Raw genomic sequence first — 18,965 nt, 5'->3', positions numbered from 1 at the left:
TCCACTCCCTCTCTGAAACAGCGTCTTATTTTCTTCCTTCCTTCCTTCCTTTTTTTTTTTTTTTTTTTTTTTTGAGACTAAAGCTTCTAAAAGTATATTTTGTTGGGCTTAGTGGAGCACATCTTCAATCCCAGCACAGAGGATGCAGAGGCAGGCAAATCTCTGTGAGTTCAAGGCCAGCCTGATTTACATGATGACTGCCAGGGCAGTTAGGACTACTTCATAAGACCCAGCCTCAAACACCCCCCCCCAAAGTATGTTTTTATTTTAGTGAGTATTATTTTGTGTATGCACATTCATAACCCATATGTTTGGGCATGCATGCCATGACACTCAGGAGGTCAGGTTTCCTTGGAAAGTGTGTTTACTTGCCCAATCATCCCACTGGCCCGGCCTGCTTGGAGATACACTGAATGAATCCCTTGGAGCATTCACGCTCGCTAACTGCATTGGCAGGCCTGCTCGTTTTGTGTTAATTTCCTGAGAGTGGGATGGTTTGGTGGGAGAATGGGTGTAGGTTTAGCTAGGTATCTTAGTTTGTTGCTGTTACTATAACAAAACACCAGGGGCTTGTAGCTGACAAGTAATAGAAATCTCTCCCACACAGTTTTGGAGATGAGAAGCCCAAGATCCCAGGGCCTCAGACGGGTGAGCACTTCAGCCTTCTTGCCTCATACTTCAAAAGAGTCGTAGGACTCCCTTTCATAGGCTACTATAGTTCCATTGAGGAGGGTCCTGCCCTTGTGACTTAATCATTCCTTAAGGACCCTGCTGCTTAATCCTGTCACACTGGTGGCAAGTTTCGCTGTGAATTTGGAAAGGGACACAGACATTCAACCACAGCAGTAAGAAGCAGCAGGCAGATCCAGTGACAGTGTATGTGTAAATGTATGTGAGCATGTGAGCACGTGTATGTGTGTATGTGTATGTGAGTGCGTGTGTGTGAGTGTATGTATGTGTGTGAGTACATATGTGAGTATGTGTAAGTATGTGAGTGTGTGTGAGTGTGTGAGTGTTTATGTGTGTATGTATGTGAGTGTGTATGTATCTGTGTGAATGTATGTGGATGTGTATATGTGAGTGTGTGTGAGTAAATGCATGTATGGATGTGTGTGTGTGTGTGTGACTGTGAATAAGAGTATGTGTGAAAGTGTTTGTGTATGTGTGTGTGAATTGTGAATATGTGTGTGTGAGTGTGTGAATATATGTGTGTGTGTATATGTGTAGGTCAGAGGTCAACACTGGGTGTCTTCCTCATCATGCCCACTTTATTTTTGAGACAGCACATCTCACTGAACCTAGAACTCACCAGCTTGGCTGGACACTGTCCAATGGCCCTAGGAGCCCTGGTGTCTCTGCTTTCCCGGTTATGGGGTTACAGGTGTATCATATCCTGCCTGTTTTCTCACATGGGTGCTGGGGATTTGAACTCAGGTCCTTAAGCTTGCATAGCAAACAGTTTGCTGTCTAACCATCTTTCTAGCCCTAGAGGTTCTTTATGTGTGGTGATACTAGCCCTTGCCAGGTATGTTTACTGGGATAGTCTTGGCATCCTTGAATTGACCTTTCTTTTTGGCTAGTCCTGTAATCCTATATTTTTCATTTGATGTATACTTTTTTCTTTCATTGCTAATGCTTTTGGTGTCCTGGTTAAAAAGGTTTAGCTTGCCATACTGGTCATAGTAAATCCACATGACCTCACCTTATGACCTCGCTGCCCTATCGCTCCACCCAATTACCCTACCACCTCATTACCCATGATCCCATGACCCCATGATCCTGACACCCCATCACCTCACTGCCCGCATTCCCTGCATTCCCCGCCTTCTCTTCTAGATCCACCTCCTGATCCCCTGTCTCTTGAGAAGGGGGCAGGACAGCAGGGGAGCTGTGCTGTGAGTTGAGAGCCCAAGGCTTAGATTAGCAGCCAGCCAGGACAGGGGACTGTTCCCCAAACCCTTCTTTCCCCTGGAGGATTTGGGTTTATGCTGGGCTGTAAGATTAAAGCCAAAGAGATTAAAAGATTACCTCCGGCTGGGCTGTGAAGGCAGAATCTACCCTTTTGCTCCTGGGGGCAGTGGAGGTGAGGTGGGGGTGGGCACAGAGTCCCAACCCCCTTCAGATCCTCCTCCCCCACCCTCACTCTCTCTTCCATTCCTGCTGAGAAGCCCTACCCTGGGATGCTGCGGCCTGGGCTACCACCCTCACTCTTACATGGCCTTGGGCATAGCTTCCTATTCTGGGTTGAGAGTGGGTGGGAAGCTAAGCTGGCTTTGTGAGCAGCACCGTGTAGGCTCTGGAGGCCCTGAGAGTGTGGCCCTAATACCAGCATCAGCCAGGGACTCTGAGGTTTGCTGGGGAAGGGGCAGCAACTTGGGTTTTAAAGGCCTTCTGGAGATTCTTACAGAGGCTGACCTGCGTGGAGTTGTGCCTTTCGTAGTGGCAATGGTGGGTATGTTCTAGAGTCTTCTTCCACTCAGATGCCTGTACCCCTTTGCCACATTGGCCTGGCTATTCTACTTTATACACGTATGAGAACCAAAGAGATGAAGCTGCTTGCTCAGGGTGACACAGCTGGGACCTGAGACTGAGTCACTGTCCATTGCTTGCTCCGGATGGCTTCCAAGTCCTCAGGCGGAATGCTCTGGTCCTTGTCAAAGGCTGTCAGCTGCTCCAAGGTGTGCACAGCTGCATAAAGGCCAGGGTTCTCAAAGTCCTTTCCTTGTCACAAGCCCGGGACCCTGTGAAACTTTCAGTGGCCATGAAGGGTACCTTCCCCCTCTGCTGCTTCAGAGCATGGCTAAGAACTCCCTGAGCTGATTGATGCAGGGAACCTGGCCTGGGAGCTGGCTTGATGCTCAATAGCTCTCAGGCCCAGGGACAGGGACCCGTGAGGGACACACCCACATCTCAGTTCATTTCTCCCTCACTATTTAATAATTTCAGCTGAGAGCAGAGATGGGCAGACAGCTGGGCGCAGAGGGGAGGAACAGAGGGAGAGGAAACCTGTCCATCAGTTTAACTGTCCTCTCTGCCAACCCCTCCTGCCACCAGGGATGCGGAACCCCATCCCCTAAACACTGGAAAGTGATCAAAGGAGCAGCCATGGCTGGGATGAGCATCTGATTTATGGGCCATGCTAGGGAGCCAGCACAGCAGTGGGAGAAGTCATCCATCAGGACTCACTGAAGAGAGCAGGAACGTGGCGCCAGCTTCTCTGCCTGCCCTGCCCTGCCTGTGTCCCTGCCAGGGCACCACCCTGCCAGCTCCCTGCTCTCAGGGAGAGGGCTTTCTTTAGAACCCTTAAAATTGCCTTCTCTTCTTCAGTGTTCTGGGCTTGTAGCCTCTTGGCACTATTGAGCAGTGCTGGTTGGAAGAGGAGGGAAGGAGGAAGGAGGAGAGAGGAAGGAGGATGGAGGAAGGAGGAGGGAGGAGGGAGGAGGGAGGAGGAAGGAGGACTCCTGGACTAGATCTTGGGGCGATTCCCTCTCTTGGCTTTTCTGCATGTTAGATACAGGCCTTGGCCCTGCTCGGCCAGCTTCCCAGGGTGTTGTAAACACAGTTGGCTGTGAGTTAGGAGAGGAATGTGATGTTGGAATGGGGACCCCTGTCCCTTTTGTCATCCTGGATTTGCTAGAGCACTAGGAGGCTGTGGGCCTGAGTGTGTGTGTGTTGCACATCATGCCTCTGTGCTGAGCAAGTACATATAGCTTGTGCTACTGTACAAGTCTATGGCAGTCCCTACCACTGCAAGTACGGTGAGCACCTCAGCATATGGGCGGGCGGGTTGACTTGTGTTGAGAGCCCTTTGTGGCTCTCGTGCTCCCTCCTCTCCCTCCACCCCCTCCAGCTGGGTGGGGGTGGGGCGTGGCTGGTTCTGATGCCCAGGCCCCATCCAGCTGGTTATTTATTGATTAATTCTGCTGCCAGCTGATGGATGCCGAGCCTGTGCCAGGCGCAGGCCCTCGGCTGATTTACATAATTAAAAACCATCAGTAACAGAGCCAGGCTTCACCCACCAACCGAGTGCTTTAGCACAATGACAGGCTGAGCCATCACCCCTGCACCCCTTTCTCTGCACCCCGAGGCCTCCTGGTCACACCAAGCCCTCAGTCTGCCTGCTGGACAGAGGTGGCACTCAGGGCTCCTCTAGTCTCCCCACATGAAGATCGTTAGTCTGTGGTTCCAAGGTTCTCTGACAGAGAGACTCAGAGTATCAGATTCAGCAGTAAGCCTCCTCCCAGGATGTGATTTTTCAAGAGTCTATTACTCTGACAAAAAGGAGACATGTTTGCTCTCAGCTGCTGCTGGGCTCCGGCAAGGCGGGGCTTCGATCCTGGGCACAGCTCTCTGCAGCTACTGGGGATGCCAGGCACTGACACGCAGGCGAGATTTGTCTTTTGCAGGGCTAGAAGCAGGCTGTGGAACTCTCCAGAGATACCATGAGATTTGGAGGGACCACAGATCCTGTATCTGTGTGATGCCAATCCCTCTCCCAGGTCTCTTTCAGTGACCTCAGGAAAGGGTCTGGGATTTAGAGACACAGCTTGGGGTCATGAGTGTGGATTCTTCTGCTTCTCAGCTGTGTGTCCCTGGCTATGCTGCTCACCCTCTCTGGGCTACAGTTACCTTATGTTTAAAGGAGAGGGTACTGTAACGATTTAGTGCTAACCTCAGGAAGGGCTCAGTGTGCAGCAGTTTCTGGAGACTACCTAGTGAATGGTGGCTGTTACTAAGTGGTAGTTGAGACTTTGGGGGGGGACACCCCGTTTTTCCACTGTGCAGTAAACCAGCCATCAAAAGAACATTTTTTGCAGAAGAAGGTTTATTCAACAGCTGACCACGCTGAAGGAGGTGGGAGGTTCCAGTCATCCTCCTGAGGGTCAACTTTTGGGGTGCTTAGAGTTTTTATGGTGTGAAGTGCGGGGTGGGGGAGCAACTGCAGTGGGGGGAAATGATATCACAGCTGGTCTGCACCTGCGTTGTTAAACTTCCTGTCTCTCTTCCTAAGATGTGAGTTCAGAAAATAGCGGAGGTGTCTTGCTCTGAGGGTGGAGTCTTGGGCCTTTTGACATTGAAAGGTCACCTGTGGGACACTTGGCTAGGGGAAGGCTCAGTGACTTTGAGCTGGTGCCCTCCCTCTGAGGCCTGAAGCAACCTTGGCACTGTTCCACCGGTGACCCACATGTCTGAGGTGTTGTCCACAGCCAGGTGACATTACAAGAGCCAGTAGAAGCAAGGGCAGTGGGGGCTGGCCCCAGCATTCCCGCACTTCATGGGAAGGCTGGTCGGACATGCAGGCTTGAACACAAGGAAGCTAGACGTCCTGCTGCCTTGGGGGCTGCGCCTGACTTGGTATAGTACAGGAGATGTTTGTTGAATGAATGAATGATTGAATGAATGAGTGAATGGTTGTCCTTTTTTCCTTTCAGAGCCACTCATGTAGGGGCCTAGAACCCATGAACTTTCTCTGGTGGAGCCCCACTATTTGCTTTTTACCCCTCCCTTTTACCCTTCCCTTTGACTCCTCCCTCTGACTCCTCCCTTTGACCCCTTCCTCTGACCCCTCCCTTTAACCCTCCCTCTGACTCCTCCCTCTGACCCCTCCCTTTGACCCCTCCCTTCGACCCCTCCCTTTGACCCCCTGACTTCTTCCTCTTTATTTCCACTGCCCTAAACATACCCCTTGGCAGGAATTCCTGCCCCTCCCAGCTGCTACACCCTCCCTAGTTTCCCGGGGTTTGTAACTAGCTTACCCCAAGGCCTCAATGTGAATTCACAAGGAGGGGACTTCAGTAAACATCACTGTTAGTCTGCCTTGGTGTAAAAGTTGCCCTGGCCCTTCAGAGCTCACCTGAGAGTCCTAGAATCAGGACCTCCATGTAAGTGTGTCTACAGCCTGTGACAGCTCCAGTTGCCTGAAGTCACAAGGAGCCCCCATGAGCCTCCAACCTCAGGTTGAGTACGAATAGATTCCCATAGCAAAAAAAAAAAAAAAAGTAAAAATAAATTGATGTTAGCTGGGGGCACACTTGCTGTCCTAGCTGGGAGATGGAGGCAGGAGGATCAGAAGTTCAAGGCCAGTCTCAGCAACTTAGGGAGTTCAAGAGCAGCCTGGCACAAGAAGCTCTGTTTGTTTCAAACAACCTAAACCCATAAAATTGAATGTTTAAGATGAATCACAGACTATGAGATGGTGTGGATGCAGAGAAGACAGTTTGGCATTCCTTAAGACGTTGAGTACTGAGGCCTCAGAGACCACTAAGCAGTTAGGAGCACTGGCTGCTCTTATAGAGAGAGAATCCTGGCTCGATTCCCATCACCTACTGGTGATTCACAACCATCTGTAACTCCAGACTCGGAGGGAGATCTGATGCCCTTTTCTGACCGCAAGCATTATGCAAGCACATGGTGCATGTATATACATGCAAACAACACACACACACACACACACACACACACACACACACAAACACACACACACACACAAACACACACACACACAAAGTTAAATTAGGAAATAAAAAGAAGCTGAATGTAGAGGGCCGTGGAGATGGCTCAGTGGGTAAAGGTGCTTGCTGCCAAGCCCAAAGACCTGAGTTTGATCCCCAGGACTTACATGATGGAAGAAGAGAACCGATTCCTACAAATTATCCTCTGATTGCTAAATATAGTCAGAATATATACACTATGGTATATATATTCATGCATGTGCACACATGCACAAACACACACACACATACACAATACATAAACATAATCAAATATATCAAACTTTAGAAGTTGAAGGTAGAGTTAGCCGCTGTGTGACCAGCTCTTGCAGTCCTAGGGAAGTACTTGGGGGAACTGAGAGGACTCAGCCAAACCCAGGAGAGCAGCTGCTCGGCCATCAGCCTCGAGGAGGAGAAAGGTGATAGTATGTGCAGCCCTGGCGAACCTTAAACATGTCAAATGAACAAGAGGAACCTCAGGAGGGTCAGATGTGTATTTCTACTCATGGAAGGTCCCCAGGAAGGTCAAATTCACAGATGGAGAGAGTTGTGGCTGGGGCCTGTCATGCAGAGCCTGGGAGTTCTTACTCAACAGGCCCAGGGTTCATACCTGGGCTGAGGCAAAGCTGTGGAAATGGCCACGGCGACAGCAGCTGGCAATGCGAGTGGGCTTCCTGACGCTGGGCCGATCACTTACAAAAGACGAGACCACTGGATTCCTATTGTTTACACTGTCCCACGTTTTCACACATACCTCTACAGGGGCTGGGAGAGGTGCCTCAGTAAGGGGCTTGTCACACAAGCTTGAGGACCTGAGTTCAGAGCCTTGGCGCTCATGTTGCTTGGCATGCCTGTCACCCCAGCCCTGAGAGGTGGAGACAGGGAGATCTCCTGGCCTCCTTGTCCAGACAGACAGTCTAGCTGAGGTCTGAGGTAGGGAGCTCCACCTTCAGTGAGAGACCCTACCTCAAAAAATAAGAGCATGATTATAGAAGATTCTTTATGTTGTCCTCTGCACACATGTGCACACAGATGTGCACACAGGCACGACCACATACAAAATAAAGTTGTGTAGGACTCATAGGGATGATTCTTTTATGAGTGTATGTGTGTGTGTGTGTGCATGTGTGTATGTGTGTGCATGTGAATGTATGTGTGTGTGATGACTACATTGGTATAGACATACATACTCATGGGTGCTCCTGTGTGTTCAGGCCAGAGGATGTCTTTAGCTGCTGTTCCTTTTTGTTGTTGTTTTAAAGATTTATTTATTTATTTATTATATGTAAGTACACTGTAGCTGTCTTCAGACACCCATATGAGGGCATCAGAGGGCATCAGATCTCATTGCAGATGGTTGTGAGCCACCATGTGGTTGCTGGGAATTGAACTCATGACCTCTAGAAGAGCAGTCAGTGCTCTTCACCGCTGAGCCATCTCGCCAGACCCTTTTTGTTGTTTTTAAAGCATGGTCTCTCATTGGCCTGGATCCTGTTTTTAAAGCAGGATCTCTCACCAAATCGGCCATGCGGGCTGATCTTGGAGCCCCAGGTTTTCCTGTCTGCATCTCCCCAGGGCTGGGATTCTAAGTGAGTGCCACCACACCGAGCTTTCTTTGTGGGGCTGCTGAGGACTGAGCTCAGGTTCTCAGGCTTGTGTGGCAAGCCCTTCACCACCTGCACTATCTGCCCAGCACTGCAAGGGGCAAATCCGCTTCGAATCTTCGTTTGCTGTTGCTGATGCCCACGGTGCCTCCTGGAGCCAGAGAGAGGCATATAGACTTTCCTCTGCAGGAGGCTCTACAGGGCTGTCAATACTAAGATCTGGAATGCCAGCTTTCTTCCTATACCTCTTAAAAGATTGAAACAAAACATGTATTTAACTTTGTAGGACTTATAGAAAATGTTGGGTGTATGAGTGTTTACCTGCATGTCTGTGTGTGTATCATGTGTGTGCCTGGTGACTGTGGATCAAAGAGGAAATGGAATCTCTGGGAAATGGAATTCTGTAGATGCTGGAAATTGAACCCAGGTCCTTTGGAAGAGCAGCTATAGCTGAGTCATCTCTCCAGTCCCCTTCCTTCACCTCTACCAAGACAAGGGACTGCAGGCTGGGCTACCAAGGCTGGGCACCTGCAAGTGCTTGGTAGTGATTGACATCCTGGGCTTTGGGGACTGGACACAGCTTTCTGGGATGACACAGAAGGGATTTCTCAGGGTGGCCTCCTTCATCATGTGTGGTGCCCTCAGGAGCTGGCACGTGGCAGGCCACTGGGACGCCTCACTTCGGCTGGATTTCACAGTGGAGAGGATGCCTGCCTGTTGGCTGTGGCTGGCACTCAGCTGTGTTTTTTAATATGCTTGTCACCGTGTCATTGATTTCTCCCTCTAAGCAGCAGAGAAAAACATCAAGGACTGGTTCAGAGTAGGCCTCGTGGGGATCAAGAAGTTCGCCCCACGGTCTGATTTCGCCACATCTTGGTATCTTTTTATGGAATGTGAGGATTATATCCTGGATCCAAGGAGACAAGCAGATTGTTCAAGGTGCTGAGAGGACGGTGTGCTGAGGCACACTGCTCCAAATCAAAGTGGCTTTCCATGGCTTACGGTGTCACCGAGAAGGGTTTTTAAAGCTGTTCCTCCCTCATCTCCAAAGGCGCCATCATCCAGCGGTTCTGTGGTGGTTCGTTTATGATGAAGTGCCCCTAAAGACTCAGTTCTGGGTGCAGCACCGTTCCGAGGTGGACCTTTGGGGAGAACAGCCTGCCCCAATGGCTCTGACCTTATCTCTGGGTGTTCACTAACGTCTTCATAATTTGACGGCATTATTGGGGCACAGGGGGCGGGGCCTAGTTGGAGGAAGTAGGTCACTGGGGCGTGTCCTTGAAGGATGCATCTTGTCTCCGCCCCTTCCTCTTTCTCTGTTTTTTTTGTTTTTTTGTTTTTTTTTGTTTGTTTGTTTTGTTTTTCTTCTGCTGCTCCTTGGCTACCACGAGGCAAGGTGGCTTCTCCTCTACTTGCTCCTGCTGTTGTCCACGATGCAAGGTTATCCAGGGCTGAGGAGAACATGGGAGCCAAAGTGGCAGGTTTGGTTGGAGTTACGCCACTGTTGTTCAAGCTGTTGTCTTCACGGGACTAGAAGCAGAGCGGGATGAGGTGGCTGTGCCGCTGGCTCAGCACGTGGCCAGAGGGGGCTGCCAGGACACGGTGTGGGGACAAATGTGGCTTCATCCATGAAGACTTCTGACTTAGTAGAAAAGAAAAGCTAGAACTGGGGAGATGGCTCTGTGGAAAGAGTACTGTGTTGTGCAAGTGAGAGACGTAAGTTCCACTGCCCAGCACCTGGGGAAAACACCTGTCACACCTGTGTACACCTGTCACGGTGGCAGGGAGTGGGTGTGGAGTGGAAGTGGAGGATTGCTGGGCTGGCTGTCAGTGTAGCACCACATTCAGTGAAAGACTGTTTCAGGAGGATAAGGAAAGAGTGGTAGAGCAGGGACAGCTGAGGTCCTCCTTTGTCACATATGCACACCTGTGAACAGGACACCTGATGTCCCCCCTTGTTACACAAGCACACCTGCAAGCAGGACTCCTGATGTCATTCTTTGTTACACATGCATACCCGTGAGCAGGACACCTGATATTCTTTTGTCACACATGCACACCTTCAAGGAATCCTGATGTCCTCCTTTGTCACACCTGTGAGCAGGACACTGATTTCTCCTTTGTCACACATGCACACCCGCATATAGGGACACAGACACACACACTCACTCACACATAGATAAGTTTGCCACTCAGTGTGTTACTGGCTTCCTAAGTGTCCTTGCCATAGATTTCTGTGTCTGGCTTTTCTACTCAGCCAGGTACTTGGATGCACACCTCTGGTTTTGGTTTCTTTTCTGTCCTCACTCATAGGGGTCACCAGTTTTATACCTGGTGCCTTCATTCTATAATCGTTCTATGTCCCTGTGCCCCCACCAAGGGGCATCATGGTTACTTTTCCACCATAGGAGAAAAGATAAAAATTCACAGGCTTGAAGTGGCCACTAGTCAGTGCCAGGCAGGCCCAGGCAGGCTCCTAGGACAGGGAGGAAGCTGGAGACCCAGGTAGGATTAGCTCCAGGACAGATGACCCTCGAAAGGAGCCATTTGGGTGAGTGGGCCAGGCAAGAAACTAGCCCATGATGACCACTATACCAGCACATGGGGCCTGGACAGGGAGCTAGCCTGAGGTGACCACCAGTCTGGTGTCATGAAGGCTTTGGGATGGTGAGCAGACCATGCCCAAGATGACCCCTGCCCATCACCATAATGCATGAGTAGGACAGAGCACTCCTGAGATGACCCCAGATGAGACTCTGGGAGCCACTAAGAGGAGCAAATAAGTGGTGGGGAAACAGAAGAGGGAGAAACAGGAGAATGTGGGCACAGTGAAGAGAGGCAGAACTGGAGACTCACAGGTGATGAGGAAAAGACATACATACCTCTCAGGCCCAGATCCAGAATCTTGAATTGACCCACCCCAACATCTACCCCATTGGTGGACTGCACTTCTACAGATACGGAGCTACAGGGTTTCCATGACACAGGCCACCAGCCCCATATCCAAGAGGAGCCCCAGTGAGGTGCAGTAGTGATAGAGTAGCAGAAGCCAGAGGGCTCGCGCCAGACCAACCAGTCATTAAGTGTGGACAAAAGGGGGTACTGCGAGACACCCCGAAACACTACAGTTTCCACAACCAGATTTTTTTCTCTGTTGGGGGGCAGGTTGCAAGGGTGGAGGGCAGTTATGAGGGGTGGGGGAGATGAGTGGGATTGGGGTACGTGATGTGAAATTCACAAAAAAAAAAAAAAAACCAATAAAAGGAGTTTTTGTTGTTGTTTTCATTTTTTTTTTTAAAATCCAGTCTCCCAGGCACAAGGCATAGGGGCTTGAACCAGCCACATACATTTTCTCAGTGGTTTTCTAAATGCTTACTAGTTTGTGTTTTCTCTTTGCCCATGTAAAATTAGACTTATATGAGAAATTCAGGCTTGGGACATGCCTGAGAGACTTGTGCTCTACCCCAGGCCACACGCCTAGTCCCAATCCTCCAATTTTAAAAATAAAGTTCCAATTTGGGAGCAAGGTCTCTGTCCCTTCCCTTTACTTCTGTCTAGATAGCTAAGAGAAAGCAGAGGAAGTTTCAGGAATGGTGGTGTACACCTGTCACCCAAGACTCAGGAGTCTGAGACAGGAGAATCGCCATGAGTTAGACGCTAGGTTGGGCTACTTGTCTCAATGAAACAAAACAACCAAAAATGTAGTGGAAGTGTCTGCTGATCTCTAAAGCCATGCTTCTTGGCCTGTTCTCTTGGGGGGATTTCCCCAGGGAAGCCCCTGCCTTGTACAAACCCCCATTTCTCTCTCTGCCATCCTCTGGCAAACCCTGGTCAGCAGTGGGTACCTAGTGCTACTGTATGGCTGAGCCTTCTTGGATGCCCAACCCAACTGGTCTATCAGATGGTGGCAACTCCAGCAGACAGCTTGGGACCACGTGACACACATGAGCATTACCAAGCTAAGCCTTTCCGGAAGTCTGGAGACTCAAAATGGGGGCGGCGCTATGAAGTGGTTGGTTCCATTTATCATGTAACTATCCACCTACTAATCACCTCAATTATCTATCTATCTTTCTATTTCCTTATCTACTATCAATTATCTATCTTCTATTTATCATCTATCATCTATCTATCTATCCATCTATCTATCATCTATATATTACCATCTATATATCTATCATCTATCTATTTATCTATCTATCTATCTATCTATCTATCTATCTATCTATCTATCTATGTATCTATCTATGTACCTAACTACCTACCAATCATCTATCCATCCACTTATCATTTATTGTTACTGGTCTATCCATTTCTAAGCATTGGCGTCTCTCATGGTGAATAGCTAGCAGGCGAGAACTCACTGTTTCCATTTATTAGAGAGATGAGGCCACCTGCACATGCTCACAGAGTCCAGGAGGGATGAAGGGGCACCTGCATTCTACTTCTGGGAGTGATAAGGGGGAGAAAGGCTAGCACACAAGATGTTTCCCCACTGCACCCTGCAAAAGAAGGCTGGCTCCTTTTGCAGCCCACAGCCCACCTTTAGGGACCCAGTGAGGAAAACCTCAAATCTTATAATTTAACACACTGGTGTTGCACAGGCCTGCAGTTCAGAACTCTGGAGGTGGAGGCAGGAGGATTGGGAGTTTAAGTTCATCCCTATTTTACAAGGTGATTTTGAGGCCAACGTGGGTTACATGAAGACATGTCTCAAAAAAGCCAAAAGATGAAGAATATTACAATGACTAAGTGAATAAATAAATGACTAAGTGAATGAATGTGCATTTGAAGGGTTTTCATAGCAGGGCTCTTGCCCACCAGACGTGGGCCCTGGAGGTTCAGTTCCTTAACACACACACACACACACACACACACACACACACACACACGAAAAAAGGAGAAAAAAAACCCTCACTGGTTCTAATTTTGCATTTTATGTTTGAAAAAAAAAAAACAAAAACAGTGAATGAAATTTTAAGGAGGCTTCTTTTATCTAAAACCTCCACATTGTGGGCGGACAGTAGGCTTGAGAGCCCTCGGGAGAGCCTGACCCCTTGACATCTTGAGCCTGTGTACTCCCAGCTTCCTGGCAAAGATATTAGAGCCATAAACTTAAAGGACTTGCAGCTTAACTGCAGGCGGCACCTTGAGCTGCTCTCTTGCTGCCTGCCACCCAGGGCAGGACAGAGAGCAGCCACATGAAAGTGGCAGTCACTGGGGGGTGGGGGTGGGAGTGTGGAGCAGGCCGGCAGGCCTGGGAATGGTGGAGGCCAATGGGGTGGGAAGGGGGCTGGGGAGAGCACAATCATCAGATTACAGGAGTAGGTGTGCCCTAAGGCTGGGTGGGGAGGCATAGAGAAGCCCTGTGCAGAGTTGTGCAGCCCCCAGCCTGAAGGCACCACAGTTGAATGAATGCTTGGCTGCCGTTGTCCCAAGTTCTTAATGCTGTCGACACAGGATCCTACAGTCTCACTTGGCCTCAGAGTCTACAGGGGTGCAGAGTACACTGGCTGTAGGGGATATCATAGGGGGATGAGGTGGCACTGGCTCAGAATGGATTATTTTGGGTGGGTGCACAGTGTCCAAATCAGGACCTGGAGAACCTGCCGTGAGTTTGGGGAGTAATGAAGACCTCTGTGTCAGGAAATGCGAAACAGGAGCCTGGGGATTTGAGCCCAGGCTGTGGCACTCGGGAGTCTGAGATCTCACACGCTGGACTCTACTGTGTCTTTGTGGAACCTCATGGCCTCTGCTCTGTGTCCCTCTTTTCCAGCTCAGGCCCCCTCCCTGCTCCAGTCTCCTTCCCAAGGCCTTTGTGCCAGCTTTTGCCTCCCCTCCCAGACAAGCTTGGCAGTATCCTCTGTGGCTTCCTGGTCCCCGGGTCAAACCTCACTAGGTCCTCAGATCTGTATTGTGTGTCCACCATGACCCTCCAGTTCGACTCTCCCCTGCAGCCCAGATCAATAACATGGAGGATGGACAAACTCAGATGGAGGGACATTCCACACAGGACCCGGCCACTCCTTCACAACTTCAAGGCCATACAAAATAAGGATAGGACAAGAAGCTGTCATAGGCCCGGGGGACAGGGTGACTAAATGCATGCAGTGTGGTGTCCTGGGTCAGACCTGGATCAGAGAACAAGTGCCAGGAGAGAGAAACAAGTAGACCAGAACAAGTGGGGAGTGTGGCTAATGGTGGTGTATGAGTGGAAATTCTGAAGGGTGACAGGGACAGAAGTCCCGGAGACTCCCATCTGGACCCTGGGTTTGGAGCCAGGGGAACTTGGGGACAGCCACAAAAGGCCCATCTTTACCTCTGTGTGTGTGTGTGTGGGGGGGAAGCTCAGCTACTCAACACCTGCAGGAGCACGCAATTCAAGACGGAGAGAATGTTGGAGAGGCAAGGCCCCGGGAATCGACTGGGTTCGCATAGGGCTATGGATGATGTTCTGGTGAAACAGGCCGAGCTCTGCTCTGACTGCCAGCAAAAACAAAACAAAACAAACAAAACAAAACAACACACAAAAGCCAGGTGTGGATCATGCTGCTTCTTCCCTGTGTGGCCCTGGTGGATTTTGCTTAACATCTCTGTCACAGAGACTTTAATTCTTTTTTTTTTAAAATGCCTCTTTTAAAGATTTATTTATTTATTTTATATAAGTACACTGTTGCTGTCTTCAGACACACCAGAAGAGGGCATCAGATCCCATTACAGATGGTTGTGAGCCACCATGTGGTTGCTGGGAATTGAACTCAGGACCTCTGGAAGAGCAGTCAGTGCTCTTAACCACTGAGCCTTCTCTGTAGTCTGAGACTTTAATTCTTGTTGAGTGCTTAGCCCAGAGTGTTACTGGCTGAGGTGGGGTTAGGCCAGGCTCTGGGAGGCTCTGCTGTCAAAGTAAGGAATGGGTGCTTTATTACAAGGATTCACTACGAGATTAAAAAAAAAACTTATTTATTTAAATGATTACATTTTATTTCATTGTGGTGTATGTGTGTATGTATATGTGCCCCAGTGTGTGCAATGTGGAGGTCAGAGGTCAAATGTGGAAATCCTTGTTCTCTCCTACCACATGGGCCCTGAGGTTTGAACTTGGTTCATCAGGCTTGTCTGCACGTGCTTTTATCTGCTGAGCCATCTTGTCAGCCCTGGGTTGGGTACTTTTCAGCAGAGAAAGAACATGAAGAAATGCAGTCAGCAGCTTTCTGATCCCTGCAGCACCTGGAGCCGGAGCCAGCAGGTCAGTGGTCACAAGCCTGGCTGCAAAGTCAGTGACCTCCAGCTCCCAGGAGACCATGACTGCCCCAGTTCCGGACCAGAGAGAAAAAGGGGGGAGAACCACATACCTCCAGCCTCCCTCCAAGCAGTTAGATAGATGACCCTAATAATGCAGGCTGGACCTGTGACCTGGCTCACTGTGCCCCCTTCAATGGATGGAGCTCCTGTGGGACCCAGGACAGCAGCACTGTAGAGCTCTGTGCATAGGTCTCAGGCATGGTAGGAAATTCCTGATATCAGAGCTGGACAGCTTTTGGCTCTCAGGTAGCACATGTTGGCCCAGTTCAGAGCCAAGCTTCCTGATTCCTCAGCCAGCTCACTGGGGGGTGGTCTTGAGGGAAAAGTGGGCTGCCATGGGACTCTCAGTACCTGAAGATGCCCTTCTGTGAGAGTTTTCAGAGGAGGGCTGGGTGGATACAACCTCAGTCTGACATGTGCACCCTCAGGTGGCCGCTCACGAGGGTCCTCTTTCCCTCAGCCCCTTCTCCGTGCCTGGCTAGGGTACTGGCCTCAGTCATATATGGACTCGCTTGCATTCTGTTTTACCACAAGGTACATGTGGCACCTGTTCTCTCCCAGTCCTGGGGCTCCTTACAGGGAAGCAGCCTGCTTGCTGACTTTAGCATCCAGTAACATCATCCCTAATTCGGGCAAGCAGGGGGCCATCTGTACTCTGTTGGGCTCTCTCTGTAATAGTTTTTTAGGGTCAGATGGCTCATGCTGGGAGATGTATGAATGTGGCATTGGCCTCTGCCTTCGTAGGCACCTCCCCTTGGGGCCATATCCTGACTTCCTTCATCCTTGCTAGCTTTAGAAGGAACTTCATGATCATTCCTCTTGCCCTGTCAGCTCCACAGCTGCTCTTGAATCACAGAGACCACAGATTCCCAGAATCCACCTCTCCTGTGATGGAGAGCAAATGGTGGCTGGCTTGGCATCTGTACCACTTGCTATCTTCATATTGTCTGTCTGGACACAGAACTTAGAACTTCCTCAGGTTCCTCTGGGGTCAGCTATCAGACCCCACTGACCTTGGAACGGGCTAATGGGAGCATCTTCCTACACACTCTTGTGTAGACCCAGTGTGGCCCTGACCTTGGTGTCATCTGGGGACAGGTCATGAGAGCCATCCTGGTTTCTGGCTTCTGCCTTTGACCAATCACAGGGGAAATACTCATTATATCATGAGGGTGTATAGATGGTCCTATAGGGACAAGGGCTGAGCGCCCTCTTCCTCAGCCTACACCCACTTGTCATCCATCATGAAGCAGGTGAGGTCAGGGATGGCCTTATAAGAACACACCCCTCCCTCCCACTCAGGACCCCAGAACCTGAGTGGTAAGCTTGTTTTTGTTTTTGCTGGTTTCAGCTACTGAGTTGAGGGGTAATTCATTACACAACAGATGATGGATATGGCAAACCAGGCAGGCTTTCCTGAAGGAGGTAGGGCAGAGAAAGTGGGAAGGGTGAAGTAGGGGAGGGGTCTCAGCCTCCAGTGGGTGGGGTCCATCTCCATCCTCTTCCTCCTGACAGTTGCTCATCCATCCTCCTCGTGACTCTCTCCAGCCCACGTTCAAGGTCTCTCATCCTTCTTAGGACCCAGAAGTATTTGACCTCAGATCAAGGCAGAAGGCCCAGAGAAGACAGAGGAACCTGGCCTTCAGCCTTGCTTCCTGGACCTATTGCAGTGTTCAGGAAAACAGGAAAGCTCCCATCTGAGGACCCCTCGCTGAGAAGGCATCTCTGTCCCCTGTTCTCACCTCGTCCTGTCCCATGCCTCTTGGGATATCCATGTTGGGCACAGGACAGGGTATTCTCCTGAACTCACGTGTCCTCTGGACTCCGCCTCTCATTTTGCCTCTCCCCTGCAGTGGGTCAAGCATTCTGTCCCAGCCCCAAAAGCCCAACGAGACTGTGACTCCTTATAGTCCTGTGTATGTATCCGTGATCTGAGAATTGCTTAACCTAATTGTCTAGCACCAACTCGGAATGGCATGCAGATCAAGTGAAAGAAAATCGACATGGTGTGTGAAGGATGCATCCTGCTACTCAGCCAAGTGTGTGCACGGCACCCCAGTACATCTCTTTACCGTTCTAAGCCCCCCAACAGAAGACCTTCTGAGGGAAAACACCCTGATGATGTGGGGTCATTGGAATGTGAGCCACATTTGGTCAACTCATGAATGGAGGTCATTTTGCTGATGGGCTGTGGGGACCACACATCAGCACTATGAGAAGACCCCAAGGTGGATGAAGGTCTGGGATGTAATACAGGGCTCCAGGCAGCTGGAAGTGCCCGCCGTGTTATCTTGGACATTGGGATTCTGGGATGGTTCTTATACAGCTTTCCTTCTGCCCACACATCATTCCACCTGTGAGCAATTAGCTCAGCTTCCGGGAGGAGCACCTTGATTCAGATCCCATTAAGACTGCCCATGGCTGTGTGGAGAGAAGGAATTAGGTGTTATGGGAAGAGGGAGAGAGGCTGGCTGCGCCAAACACAAGCCCTTAGTGGCTGGCTACTTTTATAGCCTGTAAATTTGAGCAACCTATGACAAGAGCACTGGGCTCCTAGACAGGGGCGCTCGGCTGAAGATGAACCGGGAAGAGCCACAGACAAACATGATCCCCACAGGGAAGGCCTCAGCCCTGGACAGGACGGGAGCCAATGACAGTATGACATGATGTGTGCTGTCACTACAGCTTCTAGACTGTCCTGGGAGCCGAGGAACGAAGAAGCAACAGCCAGCTCATTGGAGTTAGTAAGGGGAGGAGTCATGTGGGAGGTGGGCCTCCCATAGTGCCCCATGCTAGGTAGCCTGGCAGGAGGCAGGCAGGGAGGGGCTCGCAGGGAGTCTGGGATGAGAGCTCCGTGGTGTGTTCTGGAAAGCGCTGACCTTGTGCTGCTGTCTCATAGAACACATGCCTCGTGATGGGAGAGACGCTGAAAGATCCCAGGGCCCACCTTCGAAGGGCCTGTGAGAATGTCTTAGGGTTTCTATTGCTGTGATGAAACACCATGACCAAAAGAAACGTGGGGAGGAAAGGGTTTATTCACTCAGTTCCATAAAACATTTATCATCAAAAGCAGTGAGGGCAGGAACTCACACAGGGCAGGATCCTGGAGGCAGGAGCTGATGCAGTGGCCACGGAGGGGTGCTGCCTACTGGCTTGCTCCTTATGGATTGCTCAACCTGCTTTCTTATAGAACCCAGGACCACCAGCCCAGGGGTGGCACCACCTGCAATGGGCTGGGCCCTCTCCCATGAGTTGCTAATTAAGAAGATGCCTCTCAGCCAGATCTTACAGAGGCATTTCTTAATTGCCAATCCTTTCTTTCAGATAACTCTACGTGTGTCAAGTTGCCACAGGACCAGCCAGCACAGAAAGCAAAGTGGGGAGTTTGGATTTCGTTCTCTACAAGAGAAGACGTAGCACAGTCCCCAGCAGTCACGTGTGGGCAGGCTGCCCCAGCTGATCCAGCGAGTACTTCAGGCGTCTAATGCCAATCAGTTGGCATCTTTCTAAGACCACATCTGCATGCTTGCCTGAGCTGCGGGCCACCTCTGGAGGGCTTAAACGGGTG

This window comes from Arvicanthis niloticus, chromosome 13 (genome assembly GCF_011762505.2).
Source record: "Arvicanthis niloticus isolate mArvNil1 chromosome 13, mArvNil1.pat.X, whole genome shotgun sequence".
Classification (NCBI taxonomy): Eukaryota; Metazoa; Chordata; class Mammalia; order Rodentia; family Muridae; genus Arvicanthis; species Arvicanthis niloticus.
The sequence above is the reverse complement of the archived record's forward strand: the minus strand, read 5'-3'. Positions refer to the sequence as shown.